This window comes from Musca domestica, unplaced genomic scaffold (genome assembly GCF_030504385.1).
Source record: "Musca domestica strain aabys unplaced genomic scaffold, Musca_domestica.polishedcontigs.V.1.1 222, whole genome shotgun sequence".
NCBI classification, from domain to species: domain Eukaryota; kingdom Metazoa; phylum Arthropoda; class Insecta; order Diptera; family Muscidae; genus Musca; species Musca domestica.
In genome coordinates this window covers 137,136-162,534 of record NW_026712264.1, presented here as the reverse complement: position 1 = coordinate 162,534, position 25,399 = coordinate 137,136, and the positions used below count along the sequence as shown (strand labels likewise).

Below are 25,399 nucleotides of genomic sequence, written 5' to 3'. Positions count from 1 at the left end.
AATACCGAATATCGGGGGGTACCGTTATATAGGGGCTCTATGAAGACGTGGACCTACATGACCCATTTTCTGTTTTATGCTGCAGTATCTATTACGAACTTCAAATACCAAATTTGGAACAATTCCGCTAAATAATGTCGCTAAAATCATCAAAATACCGAATATCGGGGGTTACGGTATATGGGGGCTATATGAAGACGTGGACCTACATGGCTCATTTTTTGACTTAGGATGTAGTATCCATTACGAACTTCAAATACCAAATTTGAAACGATTCCGGTAAACAATGTCGCTAAAATCATCAAAAAACCGAATATCGGGGGGTACCGTTATATGGGGCCTACAGGAAGACGTGGACCTGCAGAGATAATTTTCTGTCTTACGCTGTAGTATCCATTACGAACTTCAAATGCCAAATTTGAAATAATTCCGGTGAATAATATCGCTAAAATCATCAAAATACCGAATATCGGGAGGTACCGTTATATGGGGGCTATATGATAACTTGGACCTACATGGCCCATTTACGAACTTAACCTGCCTACTGGGAAAAAATACATGTGTGCAAATTTTTAGCCTTCTATCTCAATTTGTTCGAAAGATAGCGTGATTACAACAGACAGACAGACAGACAGACGGACAGACAGACAGACAGACACACAGACAGACAGACGGACATGGCTAAATCGTCTTAGAATTTTACGCTGATCAAGAATATGTATACTTTGTTGGGTCTGACATGAATATTTCGAGGAGTTACAAAATTAATATACCCTCCATAGTATGGTGGAGGGTATAAAAATGAAAAAGATATAGAAGTTTTAAACTTTCCATCTCGGTTAAATACTCAAAAATGTCTTAAAATGTAATAATTTGCATCGCAAATTACAAAAGAAAAGATTTTTTTCTCACTACAATTTCTTACACACAGGGTTGGAAAGTTGTTATTGATTGAATATGACAGTTTTACAATGGTGTAGTTCTTGTCGCAAAGTAGGAATATACATTAAAAATCCTAAAAAGACTCGGCAGGAGGTCTGTGGACATTTGGATGACATGTCTTTTGCCAAACCGGTGGTGGTTAGAGACTGAATCGCTTAAATATTTAAAAAAGGAAGTTTTTGCCTCCCGGCGTTTTTAATCCGGGAATTATGTGTCACATTATTAATTAAAGTGCTACTGCTGTTTTTTTGTTTAACAATGATGATTGTGGGAAAATGAATGAAATATTTAATTTGAAATTATTTTTCCACCATTCTATGCAGGGTATATTAACTTGGTCATTCCATTTGTAACTCCTCGATATATTTATAATAGACCCTGCAAAGTATATATATTCTGCATCAGCGTAAAATTCTAAGTCGATGTAGCGATGTCCGTCTGTTATAATCACGCTATCTTTCGAACGAATTGAGATAGATGGCTAAAATTGTGCATACTTTACCAGTAGGCAGGTTAAGTTCGTAAAAGGGTCATATCGGTCCACGTTTTCGTATAGCTCCCATATAACGGTACCTCCCGATATTCGGTACTTGCAAATTTCATATTTAAAGTTCGTAATGGGCACTACAGCCTATGAAAAAAAAATTGTATATGCAGGTCCACGTCTTCGTATAGCCCCCATATGACGATACATCCCGATATTCGGTATTTTAATGATTTTAGCGATATTCTTCAACGGAATTGTTTCAAATTTGGTATTTGAAGCTCGTAATGGGTACTACAGCCTATGACAAAAAAAATTCGTTAGCAGGTCCACCGTCTTTGTATAGTCTCCATATAACAGTTTTCATTTAAGTGGTAGTTTCCGGAAGTTTTTTTAAATTTTTCAAGTTCTTTCCAAATGGTGGAGGGTATTAAAAGTTCGGCCCGGCCGAACTTAGCTGCTTTTTTACTTGTTAAAATTTCTTTGGTATAATTTTAACTGCCTTTATGAATTGAATTTTCCGCCCTCAAATTAATTTTATTTACACACTTTCATTTACAATATATATATGCATTTTTTTCTCTACCACACATCTTAATTAGTAGTTTTTTTTTTTTTCATTTTCTTCAATAAACTTAAATTCTTTAGCTTATTCTTGCCCTGACATTCTACATATCGCCAAATGTTATATCTATTATTTTGTATAATTTAACCATTTATTTTATATAAGATGATAATGTAGAATTTGGCCTAATGCCATTGACTCACTCAACGGCGATTCATTTGCCTTTGGCCACAAAAATACAAATATTTTCATTTCATTCTTTATTTTTCCCTATTCGCTTTTTTTGGTTTCTTGTGTAATATTCTGACAAGTTTCCCAAAAGGTACAACATATTTGCTATAATTTTAAATCACACCCCTCCCTACAATTTTCTATGTGAGAAATCCCCCCCCCACCAAAAAAAAAAAAATAGGTACGTTGCCAAAATTAAAACACGAGTTTTTTTCGCACACAAAACAATCAAGATTGGTGAACGTATTTTGACTTTTGCCAAATGTTGCATTTTTTTGTCTGTCACGCTACTAGAAAAGGGAGGAATTTTGTAAAAAAAAAAAACAATTGAAGAAATCTCAATAAAAATAGTTTGTATACATTGTAAAGATTTTCAAAAATGTCCACAAAACAAGTAAACCAAAGATTTTAAAAAGATATTTGAAAAAAATATGAAAAAAACTAAGGACTTCCTTAAGTCCGGCCGGGCCGAACTTTTAATACCCCCCACCATTTGGAAGGAACTTGAAAATTTTCAAAAAACTTCCGAAAACTACCACTTAAATAAAAACTGTTATATGGAGATTATACGAAGACGTGGACCTGCACAGATAATTTTCTGTCTTAGGCTGTAGTATCCATTACGAACTTCAAATACCAAATTTGAAACATTTCCTGTGAATAATGTCTCTAAAATTTTCAAAGTACCGAATATCGGGAGGTACCGTTATATGGGGGCTATACGAAGACGAGGACCTGCATAGACAATTTTCTGTCATAGGCTGTAGTATGAATTACGAACTTCAAATACCAAATTTGAAACAATTCCGAATAACAATGTCGCTAAAATAATCAAACTATCGAATATCGGGAGGTACCGTTATATGGGGCTATACGAAGACGTGGACCTACATGACCCATTTTCAATACCAAAAGTCCTGCAGACATAATATTCATTTAAGTAAAATCGTATCAATCTACTTTATTTCGTTTGGAACTTAGAGTGATTTCCACGGACGGATAGATGGTCGGACATCGCTAAATCGACATAGAATTTTATGCTGATCAAGAATATATACCCTTTTCTGGGGTCTAAAATGTATATTTCGAGGTGTTACAAACTGAATGACAAACTTAATATACCCTCCATACTATGGTGGAAGGTAAATAAAATAAATAATCAGAAACACAGAATTATTCCCAAAACTAAACCTTAATCACATAATGAGTCATCCATCCACCACTCGTAGAATAGGTAGGTGTCTGATGCAATTTCCATAAAATCCAATGACGATGATATCAAATATTATAACTAGAAATATCTCGATGATGAGATAAGAGGGACCGATTATTTGAATTACTTGGCTATTTTTAGATCAGACGACAATAGCTAATATTGTGATATAAGATGAGATTAGCCAGAGATGCGAGGAGGAGAAGAGAGAAATTCGAAAAAAAAAACAATTTCACGGGGTTTTTATTTTTATTTCCAAAAAACCAAAAGCTATCTGGTTAATGAAATGTTTTCAGTGTCAGGCCCAAGACAATTTCTTTGTTTTTTTTTTTTTTTTTAATTTAAAAATATTGAATTAAAATAAGAAATAATTAAAAACACTCATAGTATGGGTGTTTTTCGCATTTCTTCTTATTGGATATACAGTAAAATACATTTATTATACATATAATTATTCTATTACTGAAAACATTTGTCATAATTTATAACTTTTTTTTAATATTTTTTTTTTCTGGAAATGTCAAACAAAATTCCCTTATCCAAAAAGCTAATAAAAGATTGCATATGTGCTGAAATTTTCGATTTTATTATTAACAAATGATTGGTCATCATCCTTTTGGCCAGTATTATTAATCACAAAAACAAACACTAAACAAATATTTATCTTTATGAGAGATACGGAGAGCATTAGATAATGACTCATCGCAGTGTTTTTTTTTTTTTTTTTTAAAAAAAAACAAATTTTGTATTATGAAATTTTCGCGGAAATGCTTTTATGAAATTTCAAAAAATACAAAGAAAAAGAAAGACAGCAAATTAACAAACAAAAATATTGTTTATTTTTCTACTGAGAGATGCTGGCAGGGTGGCTGGCACAGCCGCAAGACACCACAAATAAACAAGATTTGCTCGTCAAAGCAGTCAGTCAGCCACCTAGTCTATTTACGAAAAAGGAAAATGAATTTCCTGTAAACAAATTGTAAAATATTTATTATAAACAATAAATATCCTTGAAAACCTGAGGGAAAATGGAAGAAAATTGTTATAGAGAGACACTTAACTTATTAGTAACTACTTATACAAGTTAAGTTAATTGAAGAAAAAACTGCTTTGCGATAGTAAATTTAAAAATTTCTTAATACAGGGTGAGATGAAAAAACTGCAACCAACTTCAGACTGCCGTCATTTCTAAGCCACTCGTCCGACAGCTGTTAAAATTATTATATTGTTTACAAGCGTACAAAAACATTTTGGTGAGAATTTTCCATATCGCAATTTTCCATTGGGCTCGGGGTAAAGCCATTGAAATTCCAAAAAATTGCAAGAACTTGCACCGCAACAGAAAGAAAATAGACGGAAAAGAGCTAGAGTTGCTTTGCTTGGCCGAAAGTGGTGAACTGCCGAATTTGGTTTTCTCCGATCAGAAAACATTCGTTGTCCAGCAGTTTGTAAACAAACACAATGATCGTGTTTTCTTGCCAAAGAGGTCAGCTGAAAATGTCTGGAGGATGTATTCAAGCCCGTGGGCACGCAAACATTTTGGCCGCAGACCTTGGACATTCCAACAGGACTCAGCACCATCGCACTCAGCACGAATGGTCACAAAATGAGGTTCCTCGCTTCATTTCCAGCGCACATTGTGTCTGTAGTTTATTGGAAAGCAAGGTTGGCACTAAAAAATACCAAAGTGTCGATCACCTCAAGCAAGCACTTCGCCGGAAATGGACCAAAATACCGCAGAGCAACATTTGGGTCAGCATGTGGCGGTTTCATTGGCCATTTGAAGGTCATAATTCGTGCCAAAGGCGACCCATTCGAACAAATCTCAACTTATTCTAAAATTTGATGTTATTTCCGACATTTTTACTTTCATTCAATAAAATTAAGAACTAATGTAAAAATTACATTAAAAAATCCTGTAGACTTTCTAAAAAAAATGTCGCTCGAATTTCAGGGTCTAATGTCAAAGTGGAAAGAAAAAACAGATTATTTAAAAAACAGATAATTTAAAAATCTATGACTTCAAAATCGAAATTTAATTTCTAAAAGTCAGCAATTCTAAAAGCCATAAAGTACAACGATAATGGCAAAGGATTGTGATTTAACGATTTGAGGAGACATTCGGTGATTCACAATATAAATGACGTGTTTTTCTATTAAAACATGTTGAAGTATATAAACATATTTTTCACTTTTTCTCTTCGAAATCCATAATTGTTTCACATTGACAGCAAACGAATGTAAGCCACGCTGGTCAACATGTTCGACAGTGTGTACCCTACCAACGATTTTACGTCATAAACCCCGATTCATGTGCCAGTGTGTTAATTTTTTAAATACTATTTCACAACAAGGAGAAACTCACATTATACTTAAAAAAAAAAGAAACAAGAAAGAAAAAAAAATAACTTAACAATTATTTCTTCATTTTTGAATGCTTCATGCAATATTGTTATTTTCTTATGGTTGGTTAATTAAAAAATACCAACCCTGAGTCATGCACTTTTGAACACTGGTGGCTTGTGGCTTATTGCCGTAGAACACCACCACCACTCTGTGGAGAGTTTGACATGGCAAATACAACACAAAGTAAATAACACAAGTTTATGATGCTCTCTCTCGCTCCGTTTCTCACCAGTTTTTAGACTCTCTCTCTCAAAATATAGCCAAATCATGGGTTTTTTTGTTTAATACAAAAGTAAAATAGAATAAATAAAAAGAACGAAGCCAAACAGAGGGCAAATAAGAATGGGGAAAAACTAGTTATGCAGCAGTGGGAATGGATATATGGATGATAACAAAGAAAATTTAAAACCAAAGGGAAAGGGAGAACATGTGTTAATGTTAAGAGCATTAAAAAATATAACTCAAATTAAAAAAAAATATATTTCTATAGTTTAAGTTTTCACATTTCCACTTAAAATTATTTTCCAGATATTTCCATGAAATGTTTTTTGCATACAAACAACAAATTTAAGCCAAGCTTTTTAAAACACAAATGCAAAATTTAATTATTTTGTTTCTTTCTGGCAAAATAAGAGGAGAAACTAAAAAATACACAGTAACTAGCATTCACACGTTTCGTTGTTGTTGTTGCTTTAATGTTATTTTACTCCATTACCCAGCAGCAGAGCATATTGCTGTCATTTGCAATGTGTTGTGTTGGTGTATTCGTCTGTCTGTCCATCCACCCATCCATCCATATGTGAACAATGGCTTCTGACGGTGCTTGTTTGTTTTTTTTCCTGCTGATGCCCATACGAGCGGGCGGGGGGCGTACATACTGCGGATGGAAGGTTACTTTGTTGGCTGACTTTTTCCTATTACTTTTCATTTCGTCTACGTTTCTGGTGGAGTTAACACAAAACAACAAAATCATTTGCTTGGCTACTGCCAGACTGCTATTATTTACAGTGGAAGGAAGAAGAAGACGCGAAAAACAAAAACACACAACATACCTTCCTGCTCTTCCCACAGTTTTTTTTGTTTCTTTTCAAAGAGTACCACCTTTCGTAAAGAGTGAGAGAGAGCAGAGCAGCAACGTAAAAATATAACGTCACCAAACAGTTACAAATACAACAAACACACCCGAGATCAGTGTTGCTATCTATTTTGGTAGAAAAAGAAGTAACAATTTGTAGTTGGTAGATTTTTGAGAGTTGCAAGGTAGTAAAAATATATATATTTAGGAATTAATGGGCGTATAATAATACAAAAAAAGACATAATATAAGCCCAAATAATTTAATTTACAAATTCCATAAAGAAAAGTTAAAATTTCATAGTTTTCGAGCATTTTTTAAGCAAAAGTAATTTCTAATATATAGAAGAGCTTTTGGAACATCTACTCCTTTTTAAATGAATTACGGATTATGAAAATTTTACACAATACCAATAACTAATCTTAATTTGTTTTGTAATATAAAAAATATTTCCCAATTCTAAATACAGGGTGAGATGAAAAAAACTGCAACCAACTTCAGATTACTGTCATTTCTAAACCACTCGTCCGACAGCTTTTAAAATTAGCATTAGCATAAATTGTGCGAAAAGTAAGAAAGCGACTTGATGGAAACCCGCGACGCAGTGGCCGAAAAATGGCTCGTGAGCTGAACATATCGCAATATTCCATTCGGCAAATATTGAAAAATGAGCTTACCCCGAGCCATTGAAATTCCAAAAAGTGCAAGAACTTACACCGCAACAGAAAGAAAATATATTGAAAAGAGCTAAAAAGTTATTTCGTGGTGAACTGACGAATTTGGTTTTCTCCGATGAGAAAATATTCGTTGTCCAGCAGTTTGTAAAGAATAAAAATGATGGTGTTTACTTGCCAAAGGGGTCAGCTGAAAATGTGCACCTTCGGTTGGTGCCAATGGTGACCAAACAAATCTAAATTGATTTTAAAATTTGAAGCTATTTCCGACATTTTTTGCTTTCATTGAATAAAATGTAAAAAAAAAGATGTAAAAATTATGGCGTTTGACATTGTTGTAGTTTTTTATCTCACCCTGTATGTAACAATATATTTCCTCTTTCAGCTCTAGTCTGGGTGTTGTACTTGTCTTTTAGATATTTTTTATTTTTTTTTAAAGTTAATTTATTTTAAAAATTCGAAAATTTTTAGGGACTTATTTCTGATGACGAATTTGTGTTTTCGTGTTTACTTTCGAATCGTCAATTACGATTTTTAATCAAATTAAATGCTATTGTCATACCTAGTTTTCAGAGAATGAACAACACAACGTAAATTGTCCGCTGTGGCTTATTTTTCATACAAAACATAATTCTTATTATTTTCCCAACCTTTTCATATATATTAGGTTTCAAATTGAACAATTTATTAACTATTTAAAATTCCTTATTCGTATTGGGTAAAATTATCACCAGAGTTACCATAAAATTAATTTTAATTCATGAATTTTGGCTTGATTTAATTAAACATTTCGGTAAGAAGTTTGAAAACAGTTCGATATTAAATGCAATATATCGCATTTAGTCCACAAAGAAGCTTTAGTCAAAATTTCCCACGGAATTTGATGTGATTCGAAATATTATATTCTCAGAATGTTCTAAAAAAAATAAAAATTCAAAAAATTCATCTAAGATATAGAACATAACTGGAGCTGTCATGGGGCAGAAAATATCGTGAGAGAACATCTGCAATTATAAATAAAATAGGAAGATGAATGTTATAGGGGCACATTTTTCTTCGACTTGGTTTTTTAATATTTCATTCGGGATTTTAGACTCTAAACAGAGCAAAAAAAAATAGAAATCTGTAGAGACCGGGGATTTCAATTGATATTTACTCTGTTTAGAGTTTAAATCCTGAATTATATCTTTGAAAATATACCCATTCTCTTTTAAATCACATGCTAAAAAATAATTCCAATCGCAAAAAAAAAACACCGAATTAGCATCACTGTGCCCAAAGCCCAAAGAGATATATAACATGCTGCTAACTATACTAAAAACACAGCACACACGCACACCAAACACAAAAACATACAGCGTCACATTAAAAAAGAGCAGAGCAAAAGGCAGAGAAGTAATGGCTATGTGTGTTGGTGCGTGTATAAATCGTGTGTAGTGAAATGGAAATTTGACAACATTGCTTGCTTTGCTTTGGCATTGTCAGTTGAATAAGAAACAAATCTCACCATGAGCAGCAAAATGGGGAAACGTTTACCAACACTGTTTTCTCTACTTAAATATTTTCTTTAAATGGTAGGAAGACTTACATTTTTTGTGTTAAACTGCAGTAAAGAATTAAATCCTTTTTTTTTTTTCAAAATTTAGGTGTGTGCAGCAGGAAAAATAATCCAAGAAAAATCACAGTTATTGCAGCAAGTGGGAAAGAGAGAGTTAATCCTTTTAATTCTTCGTTTGCCTTGTTAACCAAACACACTTTGTTAATTTTAATGGAGTAGCGTTGGTGTGGAGATGATTGGTTGGTTTGTATCCTTTTTTTTCTTGTTTTACTTTTTAATTTAAAGCATTAAAAATTGCACTCGTATAAGAATGTTGATTGGTTCTGGGTAAAACCAAAAAATATCACAATTAATTTTCAAGTTGTTATCCTTTGTTTGGAAGTAAAAAAACAATGTGCTGCTGCAGTTATCCTTTTGCTTGCACTTTCACATACAAAAAAAAATACTTTTTTTCTATTTGACAATTCTCCGTTTTTCTTTTGTCAGTGAATCACCACCATTTTAGTACAGAGTTGGCGTTTTCTTTGCTTTTTGTCTTCTCAGCGAGACTTTTGAAGGGAAAAATATTTTTGCCACTTTATAATTTATTATTTTTTTTTTTCAAATGACAATTCAGGTTTTTTTACGTTTTAATTTTTTAAGGTTTCTCCAAACACAAATGGTCACTTTTTTTGCGTGCGTGTGTGTGTGGATTTTAATTAAATCCAGTAATTTTTTTCTATTCCACCAAAAATTTCTTCTCTATACAATTTCTTGTTTTCACACACTATGATTTTTGTATTATTTTGCTTTGTTTCCTATATTCCACATGAAAAAACACCCATGGAGGAAAAATCAAATTTTTTGTATGGTATTTCACTTTTTTTCTATTTCTTCTTCTCCTGTATTCTCACACAGTAGAGCAGTAGATATTTTGCCAATGCAAGTTATGACGTGGATTTGATCCTCCAATATGTGAAGTCTCCAAGCACTCGTTTACGACTAAATGGCAGAATTCATATGAAATGTTGTTGGCTGCTTGGCGTATCGTTGAAAAAATCCAACACCACCACACAACGGCGCACACAGATGGGAGCAGGAGAAGGTGTGGTAGGTTGAACGCGAACAAAGCAACAAAGCTGGCAGGGTATTCACAAAGAAACCATAAAATTCACCATGCCACCACTACCGTTTTACACAACATGCCAGGCAACAAAAACAACAACTCATCAGAGAGATATCCGCAAAATAGAGTGGGGAAATCACTCAGCAAATGAATGAGCAAGAGCAATGAGATTCGTGGTGGTGGAAATGAAGCAAAAACAATTAAACGGGTGGCTCTCTTTGTTATTATATTAGTTTTTATATTTAAAAAAGAAGAAAAACAAAATCCCACCACAGCCCTAAAGAAACTCAATTGATTTCTATTGTAACAATAACAACAACACATGGGGCCCAGCAATCCAACCAACCTTTGATCACAAACAAATGAGGGATTTTATTTTTTCTCTCTCTCTCTCTGTTTTTCAGTAATGCCATTGTTTTGTTTTTACTTAACGTCGACAAAACCTAAAAAGCATTAATTTTGTTGTTTTGTTTGTCTTTGTTTTGTTATTTTTCCTTGCGTCTTTTTTGTTGTTTTGCTTTTTCTTTGATTATTTCTTATGGGAAGGTATGCTACACTTGATGGAGTCTACATTTTGATTGCGGTGAAAGTTTGAATTGTTTTATTACTTATCGCTTTGCTTGTTTGCTGAATGGATGAATGGCTGGTTGGTTGGCTGGCGCGTTTGTGTATTATTTGCCAGGCCAAGCCAGACAACATAATATCTGCTCTTAATGCAATTTTATGTACGTACATGTGTACATATGTACATAAGTATTGATAGTACAGTACGTTTTAGCAATAATTCCCAAAAAATTAGGTCGGTAATAGAAGACACCAAGGCCACCTCATAAAAGACCGGGAAGTGATATCATTGAAAACCTGATAACTTTTCATAAAACACCATATTTCCATAGACGTCCTGAGGTCTTCTCATGGAAGTCTTCGAGGTTTTCATAAAGAAGAACCTGAGACTGCAAGGTCTTCTCACAGAAGATGAACCTGAGACTGTAAGGTCTTCTCAAAAAAGAAAACCATGAGGAGAACCCTAAGAAGAACCTGAGACTGTGAAGTCTTCCCACAGAAGAAAATCCTGAGGATTCAGAAGTCCTCTCAAAGAAGACCCATATATCTTTTGAAAGAAGACCCAGAAGTCTTCTTAAAGAAGACTCAGAATTATTCCTAACGAAGACCATGAGGTCTTCTTATAGAAGAACTTAAGGCCTTCTCACTGCATGTGGTCTTAGAAGACACAGGGGTCTTCTTATTGAAGACCCTTGGGTCTTTTCATAGAAGAAGCTATGGTCTTTACAAAGAAGACCCTCAAGTGTTCTTACACAAGATCCGGCGATCTTCTTATATAAGTCCTTTATGTCTTCTCATCGTAGACCCTAATGTCTTCACTTAGATGGTAATAAGGCCTTATCATAGAAGACCATGAGATCTTTTCATAAATCCTGAGATCTTGTCATAGAAGACTCTAAGGTTTTCTTATAGAGGGCCCGGACGTCTTCTCAGAGAAGACTCGGAGCTCTTTTCACAGAAGACATGAATGTCTTCTCATAGAAAATTTGCAGGTCTTCTTCTTGAAGACCCAAAGGCCTTCTCCTTGAAGACCGTAAGCTATTCACATAGACCTTGCGATCTTCTTCAGAGGTCTTCTCATATAAAATCATGAGATCCGATTGAAGGAGCAAAAAGATCCAAGGTCTTCTTACAGAAGACCCGAAAGTCATAGAAGACCTGGAGGTCTTTTCATACAAAACCCGGATGACTTTTCTCATGGAAGAACCTGAGCTATTCGCCTTGAAGACCCTGAGCTATTCTGATAGACCCTACAGTCTTCTTCTGGGATATTCTCAAGAAGACCGTGAGATCCGACTAAGGACGTAAGATGTTCTCACAGAAGACCCTGGGGTCTTCGCCTACAAGACTCTGAGATCTTCTCATGGAAGACCCGAAGGTCATCTAATAGAAGAGCTTGAAATATTCTCATAGAAGACCCTAAGGTCTGCTTATAGAAGACCCTTAGATCGTTCTCATAGTAGAAGCTGAGGTCTTTACATTGGAAGGTTTCATATAAAAGACCCTGAAAAATCGTTATCTACTCCTGAAATCCCAACTTCTTTCATCCGTTTATTTTCCAACCTTCTTCTCGGAACGCAAACCAAGAAAATTCGACAGGCAACTGGGGCAGAATTAGGACACAATTAAACTGTCGTAACAAACCATTAAATTTAAATATTCGGAGACATCAAGAACAAAAAAATATTGACACTTTTAGGTTTCTTTGCTGCGCCGAAATAAGGAAAATTATTCAATTCCAGTTGTGTTCGAAATTTAAATTAGCCAAAAAAGAAACATGTTTGGAATCCAAAAAAAAAAAAAAAAAACACACCAGAGACCAACTCATCCAACATTATCGAAGAATGGGTCATTATCAGAGATGACCTCAATTAAAACAGGAAAATATCTACCAACCAATGTAAACGACAACGTCGACCAATAAAACACAAAAGAACACTCAATTCGGTTGCTGTTGTTGTATTACAACAAATTGAGTGGAAACAACTAAAAATCGAAGAAAATGTGGAAAAACAAAACAAAAAAAAAAAAAAAAACAAAACTGTCTTACAACATGCAGGCAAGCAGGCCTAGCGACCGACCAAACGACCTATGGACTGACAACAAACAGTTTGACGTGATGTATGGCTGGAATACGTGCAGTGCAGCAAATCATCACCACCATGTGGTTGCATCCGAGGCTGATGCGGTCGTGCTGGTTGTGGTGGCTATTGGAAAAACCAGACAAGAAATTTATAAAGAAACTGTAGGCGATACCCGAACGACAACGTCGTGTAAGTGTGACACCCCAGACTCAATACCAGCGCGTATACCTTTGACGCCCCAGTAGTCAGTTAGTCAGTCATCTGGTCAGACTGCCCAACAAAATACACACCTATTACGAAAATAAAAAAAAAAACAATGACCAAGCTAAGCTCGAATGTCGACAAAGGGAGAAACAAACGTAAAACGTAAAGGTAACTGAGGCACAGTGGGTTAGAAGTTCAAAGTAAACCACTCAAAGGCGCCAGAGAAAATAGGTCCATAAGGATGGCCCACATTCAGATGTGATTACCGTTTAGAAAACTTAATGTCGATCGTCGAGATAGGTTATTTGGCACCTGTAGAAGTGAGTATTTACAGAGGCCTAGGGAAAGGAAGTTTCTATAAGCTTTCAGATGTCCACAGATGGGAGTATGCATAAGCGTGCATAGAAGGAAGTACAGGGTGAGATAAAAAAAAACTGCAACAAAGTCAAACTCCATAATTTTTACATTTTTTTTTTAAATTTTATTGAATAAAAGCAAAAATATGTCGGAAACAGTATCAAATTGTAGAACAAGTTTAGATTTGTTCAAATTGGTCACCTTGGGCTCGAATTATGGCCTTCAAATGTTGCTCTGCGGTATTTTGGCCCATTCCCGGCGAAGCGCTTGCTTGAGGTGATCGACACTTTGGTATTTTTTAGTGCCAACCTTGCTTTCCAAAATACTCCAGACACAATAGTCCAAGGGATTGGTATCCAGAGATTTTGGTGGCCATTGAAGCGAGGAACCTCATTTTACAACCATTCTTGGGAGGCGCATGCTGAGTGCGATAGTGCTGAGTGCGATAGTGCTGAGTCCTTTAGGAATGTCCAAGGTCTGCGACCAAAATATTTCCGCGATAATATTCGGCATTTATTCTGATACCTCTGTCGATTAATACGAGCGGGGAGTTCTGGTTGCCAACCAAAGGTGCACATTTTCAGCTGACCTCTTTGGCAAGTAAACACGGTCATTTTGTTTGTTTGCAAACTGATGGACAGTAATGTTTTCTCATCGAAGAAAACCAAATTCGGCAGTTCACCACTCTCAGCCAAACGAAGAAACTCTTCAGCTCTTTTGGGTTTATTTTCTTTCTGTTGCGGTGTAAGTTCTTGCACTCTTTGGAATTTCAATGGCTTTACCCCGAACTCATTTTTCAATATTTGCCGAATGGAATATTGCGATATGTTCAGCTCACGAGACATTTTCTATAACAAATCTCACTATCACGCTTGAATTCCATCATGAATTTTTTTGTTCTTGAAAATTCTCACCAACTGGAATAATTTTAACAGCTGTCACACGAGTGGTTTAGACATGACAGCAGTCTGAAGTTGGATGCAGTTTTTTCATCTCGCCCTGTATATGTATAGGTATATCGGATAGAAGTTTCTTAGACGAACAGAAAAGAAAGTGCTTACATATAGACATTCTTTAGGTTATTGTTCCTCTATTCATGATCCACTGTGTTGAAGATTTTATGAAAAATAAAGTACCGTACAATAAGAATATGGGTATTTCTTTTAATTCACATTATTTACTACCACTGCAGCAAAGAAAAAAAAACACACAAACGATATGAAGAAGCAACGCCAACAATAACAGCATAGTTTCGAGCAACCACGATTGTCATCCCGCCGTCGCGTCGTCTTCTTCAGCGTTTTAAGATATTGAAATGGAAAAGAATCAAAGAAATTACACGACAAAAACAAACCAACCGCATAGAAATTTTGTTGAGATATAAACCGAAGGAGAAAACAAAAACAACAAACCAAACTATGAAAATAAAAACAACAATAAATGGTTTAAAAAAAAAGAAAATTAATGCATAAACCACAATGCAAATGTATAGTGTGGATATAGAGAAAAATACACGAAAAGGGGGACACACTCAAATATGAAATGCATTTCCGAAAGGGAGAGAGAGAGAGAGAGAGCGAGCGAGCTTAATGGGGGCTATGAGAACATATATCCAAAGAGAGGCTTATTATTTGCGTCGTATTTTTGTACGTGTGGTAGATTTCAACAATGAGTACTGCATTGTGTTGAAGAGAGAAAATGAAAGGTGGAGAGGGAGAGAGGTTTCTTTATCTAATGCTCTGGGGGGAAATTAAGACGAAATAAAAATTATGCGTAGTATTTTTTAATGACAATGCTAATACCAAGACACAAAGGCAACTGCGACGAAACATTTCAACTGCTGCTGCTGCTACTCGTGGTGATGATGAAATAAAAACTGCGCGTAGACAGAAGACAAACAAATGTCACTAAATCCACCACAACAACAATGTGACAGCATGTGACTCAATGAATTAATAACAACCACACAACCAATCCTACATGATAAAGAAAATCAACAGAACTTATCAGGAAATGAAAAAAAAAAACAGAAGAAGAAGAAGACGAGTGGAACAAAAACAAAACATATTTTAATAGATTTTGACTGATAGCAGCAACACCAACCATACATTGCTAGCTCGCTTGCCAAACAAATGACAATGAAAGAGGAGCAAACAAAGAAAACAAGAGCATCGCAATATCCAAACATCAACGAACTACTGTTGTCGCATCATAGACAAAGAAAGGAAGATACCTACCATAGATTGGTGGAAAAAATAACTAAGATGAAATAAAAAATGAAACATATTTCTCTTCAAAGGACATTTAACGTTTCATCACATAAGATTTATTATATTTTTCTGTTTTCTGACTTATTTACTCTGAATTGCCAAAGAATTATTTACTTCTGGCTGCAGCTCCAAATCAGTCATTGTTGTTGACACCGTCATTGCCTTCGCTGTCGTCGTACATTGACGTCGTCGTCGTCTTCTCTGATGGATGGCGAATGTAATCACCATTATTTATTATTAGCCATAAATTAAAAAGCAAACACAAAACAGAATCAAATACAAAAAAAAAATTAAAAATTAAAATTCCAAAGGTATAGCGACACATTAACAAAAGCAAAATGCGTTTCAAATTGAGTGCTGAATGAAGATTTGGGATTTAGTGCAATTTATAGATAAGTATTTGTTATTAGAACTAGCTCTAATCGGGTCTGAAATTTCCTAGAATTCTGGAAATTCAATAGAGACCAAACAATCAGATGACAGAAATGAGAGTCGTTAGAGATCACGAGCAGGGATTATTTGACTGTTTTTGGCAAGCACAAGTAAGGAGTCATCAAATATGGCATGAGAAATCTCAGGACCTAGCCGACCCAAAAAAGAAAATATAATGTAATTTTATAGTTGTCCAGGCAGTCAAGTCTTAAATGAAAAAGCTCTTAACGACATTCCGATAATTAGTTTATAAACGATTCTTTATGAAGAATCCTTTTGGCTATAGAACGCGTCCATATGTCTTGATAAAGGGCCATAGAAAGGATATAGAATCCAAAAATGTGATCTGGAATTTTAGAGATGATTTATACTGAGTCCACAAGAAATTATTAATGTATGGAAAACCATATACAGGGTGAGATGAAAAAATTGCAACCAACTGAGTCTCGTACCATCACTCGTTACCGTTCCTCGCTTTATTTCCAGCGCACAATGGCCATGAAAATTTCCGGATACCAAACCGTTGGACTATTGTGTCTGGAGTATTTTGGAAAGCAAGGTTAGCACTAAAAAATACCAAAGTGTCGATCAACTCAAGCAAGTGAGGCCAAAATATCGCAGATCAACATTCGGACAGCGCGTGATTGTTTCACTGGCCGTTTCAAGGCCGTAATTCGCGCCAAATGTGACCAATTCGAACAAATCTAAACTTATTCTAAAATTTTTGCTGTTTCCGACATTTTTTGCTTTCATTCAATAACATTAAAAAAAAACGTAAAAATTACGGCGTTGGATTTTGTTACAGTTTTTTATCTCACCCTGTATATGGTTCTTCAATAAAAACGTCCCAATTCCGCTCTTCCCTAGCACCGAGGTATTTGTGATAGGAATCGAGTCTCTGGTAGGAAATATTGTTTCGCATGAAGCAGCTACAATTGTTTCGGGTATCCGTAAAATTGTTTGATGGTATGCTACCTGGCGTTTATCCACTCGTCCGTCGCTTTGAGATTTGTGGCTGCAATGTACTTGTTAGACTTTCTGTAATATTTTAGTTTTACATATTTTATCCATGGCTGTCTACCGCACCACTGATGCGTAGGTTGGAACAGGTCTAATTACGTGTTTGAATAGCCAGCGTGTCATCTTTGGATTGTAACAACATTTTGAGCCCATATCCTTTTTTGCCCAGTATCTGTAAGCTTTATTACCTCATTCCTGGATGTGGTCTCTCGAAATAAGTTTATTATAGAATCACAACCAGACATTTAATCCTATTGGAGAAGTCAATTGTCCTGTTCAGGAAGACTAGTTCATCGAAGTACTCCAATTTTATTTTCCTAGTGATAAGACGTATTTCTGTTTTTAGTCTAGGTATGCTGTAAGTTTCAGAGCCGACTCGGTCCTTCTACACAACAAATTAGGGTTCTTTCCCCTCAGAAATTTATAACGTCTGCGTAGCAACAACAACAAGTCAATCCTTCGCGGGTTCAAGTCCTTAATAGCAATATTTTATGGCAATAACCCACATGATAGGTGATAAAACATTGATATTTCCTACAGGGCACCTATCCCTGGTATGCTGTCGCTTCTGAAATATCAACATCCTCCCCTTATTATGTTAGGGAAAATATTGAAACAATGTAAACAACATTTATGTTCAGTCAAAAGACATTGTTAATCGCGTTGTAGTACAGCATAAAATAATTGTACCCACATGAATACACAAACACACGTATCCCCCTACTACATACTAAAAACAACTACTACAATAGGCAGGGAGGGAGGTAAGGCAAACAAACAAAAAATAACGCGCCAGCCGAATTAAATGAACTGTCATTAACATTTGCTTTATATTTCTCAGTTTCTTTGCTGTTGTTGTGTCGTTGTCTTCTTCTTTTGCAATGCAGCGAAACGACGACGTAAAAATAATTTCTGTTGCGAAATGAAAAAAAAAAAATGAAATCAAATCAAAATCCCCCCTTTATTATTTTGTGAGCAGTGTGTAGCAACAGCAACAACAATGGCGGCAGCAGGTTTACTTTGCTTTGTTTGGCAGACTTTAAATGTTGAGGAAATAAATGGAATAAATGGTGATGTTGAAAAATATCCAAGGAGGGTTTTTTTTGGGGGGAAATGTCTACATAATTCACCACATATCAAACGTAGGGAGAGAGAGAGAGAGAGCAAGAGTTTTGGAGCTTATTTTGCCAACACAACGCAGGGAGAGCAACACTTCAATGTGAAATAAAAAATTGAAGAAGCAAATGAAAAACAAAATCGAAAGCAAACGAACAAAATACAAAATTTCATTAGAATGTTGACAATGAAATAAAAAACCAACAATGGATTGCTTTAACTTGCCAGAAAAATAAACATCTCTCAAATTAAAATGAAAAGACAAATTTACCTTTGTTCATAAAGAAATCAAAAACACGCATAGGAGGCTCCCCAAAAGCAAGGCAGCAATAACAGTTTTTCACTCAATGACTCTCTCTCTCTTTCTCTCGCCCAGAGAGTAGAGGTATTTCTGTACAATGAATAGCCCCAAACATCAAAAACACAAACCCATACACAGATAGATATCAACTTCAATCAACCAAAAAACGCCATATTTTCAAGTAAAACGCCAAACGAACATTAAACAAACAGACCAAGGAACGGACGTCGGACGAACATGCGATACAAAATAAAAAAAGAAGTGAAAAACAATAAATAAAACTCCAAAAATATATTGCAAGTGCCACCGAGCGGCAGTAGGAGCACTTTGTTTTGGCAGACCATATTTTTGTGTACTCCCATATGGTTACTGCGAAGCGCGTCGTATGCAACTTGAAGGAAAATAAAAAACAAAAAAAAAAAAAAAAAAAAAAAACAGCAACAAAAAGAAAAATTATATTATTTTGTTGTTTATACTCCTCACTAACACACAACATATGAAATATGCAACCTCACCTCTGTTCCCCACCAATCAGTCAGTCATCAGATGATAATATAAAGACGTAATCTGGCGAATTAGTTATGTGATATTACATACAGAGAAAAATGATGCGTTTATTTTGGTGTATGCAATAAGTAAAAACTAGCGTTCAATATTTAGTGTTGTCGTTTATTATTAGGTCCGAACATACCATAGGTGTTGAGTACGAAATAGGTACCAAAATGTAGAGCGATGCGACAAATTTTTAATGCAAGGACATTAAGATCGCAAATGGTGAGAACATGTTCCAAATTTAATATTTATAGCTATGTCCGCCACTCTGTCTGTCTGCTGGCTGGTGCTCGCGATGATTCTCGAAGGGAGTATCCGATATGGTCCACACTTGGTACATCGTAAAATTATTATCAAACTTAGATCGAGTTCGGAGATGGACAATATCGGTTCACTCCTTCCGGCACCTCCCCCTCAAAAGGTAAAAAAATTTCTAAAAAAGGATAATCGGATTTTGCCCCAACTTTGCAAATCCCAATTTTGGCATTAGTGCCAGATCAGGTGCGAAAAAAAGGGTCAACATTTTAAATAATTATAACTCTCTACACACATCACAATGTTTTTATAAACCCGAAGTCTGAAATGAAGATGTAATACAGGGTGAGATAAAAAAACTGCAAACGCCATAATTTTTACATTTTTTTAAATTTTATTGAATAAAAGCAAAAAATTGGGAAACAGCATCAAATTTTAGAATAAGTTTTGATTTGTTCGAATTGGTTACCTTTGACACGAATTATGGTCAATGGAACCGTCACACGCTGCCAGAATGTTGCTCTGCGGTATTTTGGCCCGTTCCCGGCGAAGCGTTTGCTTGAGTGATCGACACTTTGGTATTTTTTAGTGCCAACCTTGTTTTCCAAACTACTCCAGACACAATAGTCCAACGGATTGGTATCCGGAGATTTTGGTGGCCATTGTGCGCTGGAAATGAAGCGAGGAACCTCATTCTGTAACCATTCTTGGGTGGCGTGTGCAGAGTGCGATTGTGCTGTTGGAATGTCCAAGGTGGCCAAAATGTTTGCGTGCCCAAGGCTTTAATATACCCTCCAGAATATTTTCGCGATAATATTCGGCATGGTTGATGCCACGGTTGATTAATACGAGCGGAGAGTGACCATCGGCTCATCCCACAACATCACCATGGCCGGCGCTTGAGTTCTGGTGGCCAACCGAAGGTGCACATTTTCAGCTGACCTCTTTGGCAAGTAAACACGATAATTTTGTTTGTTTACAAACTGCTGGACAACGAATGTTTTCTCATCGAAGAAAACCAAATTCGGCAGTTCACCACTTTCGGCAAAGCGAAGCAACTCTTCACATTTATATGCTGAAGTGCTTTAACGATATCCACTTGTGGTTTTCCTATCAAATATAAAAAAATCAGACTATCACGCTTGAATTACATCACGAATAACTATTTTTCTGGAAAATTCTCATTAAAATGCTTTTGTACTCTCGTTAAAAAAATATAATGAACTGTCACTGGAATAATTTTAACAGCTGTCGGACGATTGGCTTAGAAATGATAACAGTCTGAAGTTGTTTGCAGTTTTTTCATCTCCCCCTGTATACCCTCTGTAGCCATATGGCTGAGGGTATAAAAAACGGCTACACCGAAAATTGGACATATTGAAAATTGTCTGCACGGAGGGCCTTTTTAACAATCAAATTAGGTACGTACGATAAATTTTCCAGTAAAAATTACCTAACAACTTGTACTTTATCTCTCAAAAAATATCTCAAATCTGCAAATAAATATTGAACAGCATTAAGTAAAATCTAGTGGGAAAGCAGGTTGAGGATATTGAATGATAGTTTTATAATACAATATTAAATGAAAATTATCTCAAAAGTTATAACTTTCCTCAATATGAGATTGTCCAAGCTTTTCATTCTAAAACGACAAAACTTAGAACCTTTAGGACACAATCATTATTGTCAGAGTTACAAGATAAGTTGGGCGCCACTTATTAAAAACGTACCTCTACCACCTATAACCAAACTATACTTTGGTCCAGAAAGTTCGTAATATGTATTTATTTCCTCGGTACAGTATCTGCTTTTTACCTTCCAATGACAATGCGAATAATTACAATAATCAAAACCACAAAAAAAAAAAAAAACAACAATAAAACGAGAAATCGTTACTAATGAATTGAACGAAATGCCAACAAATAAATAAATAAAAAACAAATATGAACAACAGCTACAATAATAAACTTTAGTTTAGTATTTTACGTAAAAATACGATCAATGTCGATGACGTTGTTGGCCAAGCTGACGACGACAACAACGGCTACGATCGTTTTCGTTCGTATTTGAGTTTGCATTTGTACGTACATACGTATATCGCGTGTGGCGTTTCGTATTTTGAGATTAAAACAAAAAAGCAAACAAACCAAAAAAAAAAACATAAATTTCAAAAATAAAAATCAACTTAAAATATATTTATTTTTATGTAGATACTGATATATTTTTATACATATCTACAAACACGACCACGATACCACATAGGTATCTACATACATATATGCTAACATATGTTCGAGTCTGTCTGTATGGATATACTCTCTATACGTTTAAAGTCACAAGGTCGTTATCTGTCGCTGCTGCTTTAGTAGGCACACGTATTTAGGTTTGTCTGTCTGTCTGTCGGAAATGTTGGGTTATGTTGTTTATATTTAGGTTCGATTCGTGGGACAAACAAAACGAATAAATGATAGCTAAAGTACGAAGAACCACAAAAAATAGCAACAATCAAAACAAAAAACCAAAAAGAGATACAGAATATGCCAACTAGACAGACAGACAGACAATCGAGAGTCCACTGAGAGTATTCATATATGAGTGACGGAGTCAGGCAGGGGTTTAACTTGACTGCAAAGATGTTTAATGCAATAAAATACAACGGCGTAAAATTTACGTAGAAATATCGGAACTATCGACTTTAATGGGTGATTGGATGTTTAAGGGAAATTTTACTGGTTTATTGTTCTTTGTTACTGCAACTGAATGAAGCGACGTCGGAAAGATAGTAACAGCGATTCGATATCAATAAAATACGTGGAAAGAATGAGTAAGAACTGGCTTAAGTTTGTCGAACCAGAACAAAAGTCATGCAACTATGGAAGACCAATATAACAGAGGACATTATCTTCAGAAGATCGACTCAAGAAGTGTTCTCATAGGAGAACGGCAGACCTTCTTGCTAAAACTAAAAGTTCTCTTGACGAAAGGCCAGGCTTCTCATGGAAGACCCAGAAGATATTCTTCTGATAGAAGACCAGGAGATCTTATTATACCCTCCACCATACATAGCATTGTTTTTTATTTATTTTTTTTTTTTAATTTAACTAATTCGTCCCAAATGGTGGTATTTAAAGTTCGACCCGGACGAACTTACTGCTTTTTTTACTTGTTTTTCATTTAAGACAAGAAGGTCAGGTCTTCTCCTCTCATTGACAACATGATGGTCTTCTCTTTAATTGAAGACAAGATTGAAGAGCAGAAGTTCTTCTTCTCATCGAAGCTTAAAGGTCATGTTCTTGTAGAAGAGCAAAAGGTCTTCTTCTCGTAGAAGAACAAAAGGTTTTCTTCTCATTAAAGAACAGAAGGTCTTCTTCTCATAGAAGACTAGACGCTCGCCTCATAGAAGACTACAAGGTCATCTCATAGAAGACCAGGAGGACTTCTTCTCTTAGAAGACTAGAAGATCTTCTTATCCTAGAAGACTAGAAGGTATTTTCATGGATAACCAGGAGGTATTCTTCGCATAAAAGACCAGATATTTCTCTCATAGAACCCCAAGGCAAGAAGGTTTTCTTACCAGAAGGTCTTCTTATAGAACAGACCAGAAGGTCTTCTCATCAAAGAAAATAAGGTCTTATTCTCATCGAAGACCAGAAGGTCTTCCTATAGAAGACCAGGGGGTCTTTCCTTAGAAGACCGGAGGCTCTTCTCATAGAAGACCAGAGTGTCTTCCGGAGGCTCTTCTCATAGAATACCAGAAGGCCTTATCATAGAAGACCAGAAGGCCTCATAGAACACTAGAAGGCCTTCTCATAGAACACCAGAAGGACTTCTCATGGAAGACTAGAAGGCCTTCTCATAGAAGACCAGAAGGACTTCTCATAGAAGAACAGAAGGCCTTCTCATAGAACATAAGAAGGCCTTCTCATATAAGACAAGAACGTATTCTTATAAAATATTAGGAGGTCTTCTCATAAAAGAGACCAGGAGGTCTTCATAAGAACAGATCAAAAACTATCCTCATAAAATACCACAAGGTCTTCTCATATCAGACCAGAATGTCATCTCACAGAAGAGCAGAGATTCGACCACAGAGTTTTCGCGTAAAAGACCGCAGGTTTTTCTTATTGAAGACTGCGGTGTCTTCTCCTGATCTTGCATAAAAATGTACGTTGGGTTATTTTCTTTAAAAAGATTCTGTATTTCGAGACCACAAAAGAAAACTTTCTACACACAGATTAATGTTTGCATTTTCCGCTTAAAATTATTTCATAGAACACTCAAAATTTATCGATTTTCAAATGACTTCAAACATAGCAACTTCCCCAAACCAGAATCATTTATTTATATCTGCCCGCATATCATTAAACCTTGTCTCGTATCGATTCGTCTGAATTTCCTATTAATGTAAATCACGTTTTCAAATTGCCTTCATTTTCTATGAACAATTACAATTGAAAATGTTTTATTCAAATCCATTTAAAAAGAAAACACCCGATTTGGAACGATCTGTGATCTGTTTCCCCCGATGAAATGCAGATGACGAGAACGATAAACTCGTTGGAATATTTATTTCGAAAGCATACGGGCGACACTTGGCGGCGATTGTCATGTAAGTCTCATGTCTGCGAAATCAAATGATGAATGATTTACAAATCTTGTGACCCCAATGGAATTAAGATCATTGAGCAAATGTCGGAAATCGAATAGATTGCGAGGGTAGCTATTTTTATTTCTATGGTTATTTCAAAGAGGAAAACTTCTTACATACAATGCAATGTGAGTTTTCGTTTCGAAATCCTTATCCATGGCTTTGCCTTATTGTTAATTGCCAAACCTCAATCAGTAATTAGATTTTTTTTAAAGAAAGTTATTTTCTTTGTTTCCCCTCCAATTGATAGCACCCTTAACCGCACATTTTATCTTTTTCCCGTGGAAGAGTTATGAAGAAACTTTTTCGTTTGATAATGGAATATCACTCAAGTGGTAATAAATACAAAAGTCCCCAAGCATATCAATCATAATTTCCGCGGAAAATGTTGCCACTAGATGTGATTTTTTGATATTTCATATACCCAAATTAGGGGAACTATCGGATTTGGAGACTGAAAACCATCGGCCCAGAAAAAATGTCATTAAAATTAATGGGTATATTAAAAATATATTATCATCAGTAGCAACTTGCAAAACTGCTTACTTATTACTTACTTATTTTCTAATGGACACGTCAAACTGCCAACAAGAGTCAATAAATTATTTTAAAAAATATTATTTCTACTTTTTAAAATACTGGGCATGATTTTGTACTCAAATTCACCACACTTTATTTTTTTATATTTGCTGAGGAAGGGATTGAACTTGCTATCTTTTGATACATATTTTAGCACCGAATACACTCAGTCACTGTTGCGGAAGACATTCCCAGGGGAAAGTGTGTCATCTCAAACGTCCAATGAAACCGTCACACGCTGCCCGAATGTTGCTCTGCGGTATTTTGGCCCACTCCCGGCGAAGCGCTTGCTTGAGGTGATCGACACTTTGGTATTTTTTAGTGTCAACCTGCTTTCCAAAATACTCCAGACACAATAGTCCAACGGATTGGTATCCGGAGATTTTGGTGGCCATTGTGCGCTGGAAATGAAGCGAGGAACCTCATTTTGTAACCATTCTTGGGTGGCGCGTGCTGAGTGCGATGGTGCTGAGTCCCGTTGGAATGTCCAAGGTCTGCGGCCAAAATGTTTGCGTGCCCAAGGTTTTAATACACCCTCCAGAATATTTTCGCGAAAATATTCGGCATTTATTCTGATGACACAGTCGATTAATACGAGCGGAGAACGATCTTCGGCTGTTATGGCCGCCCAAACACCATCACCATGGCCGGCGCTTGAGTTCTGGTGGACAACCGAAGGTGCATATTTTCAGCTGACCTCTTTGGCAAGTAAACACGATAATTTTACAAACTGCTGGACAACGAATGTTTTCTCAGCGGAGAAA

General features: G+C 35.7%; 1 protein-coding gene across 1 annotated transcript in view; it reads right to left on the bottom strand.

Moving 5' to 3' along the window:
- The window catches only part of LOC101889916 (AN1-type zinc finger protein 5), a 74,543-nt gene extending 64,399 nt beyond the window's left edge, over window positions 1–10,144 (bottom strand). Inside the window, exon 1 of the mRNA XM_005180085.4 lies at window positions 9,179–10,144. The gene's annotated coding sequence lies outside the window, so the exon portion shown is untranslated. The remainder of the gene's footprint in view (window positions 1–9,178) is intronic.
- Window positions 10,145–25,399: the final 15,255 nt, after the last annotated feature.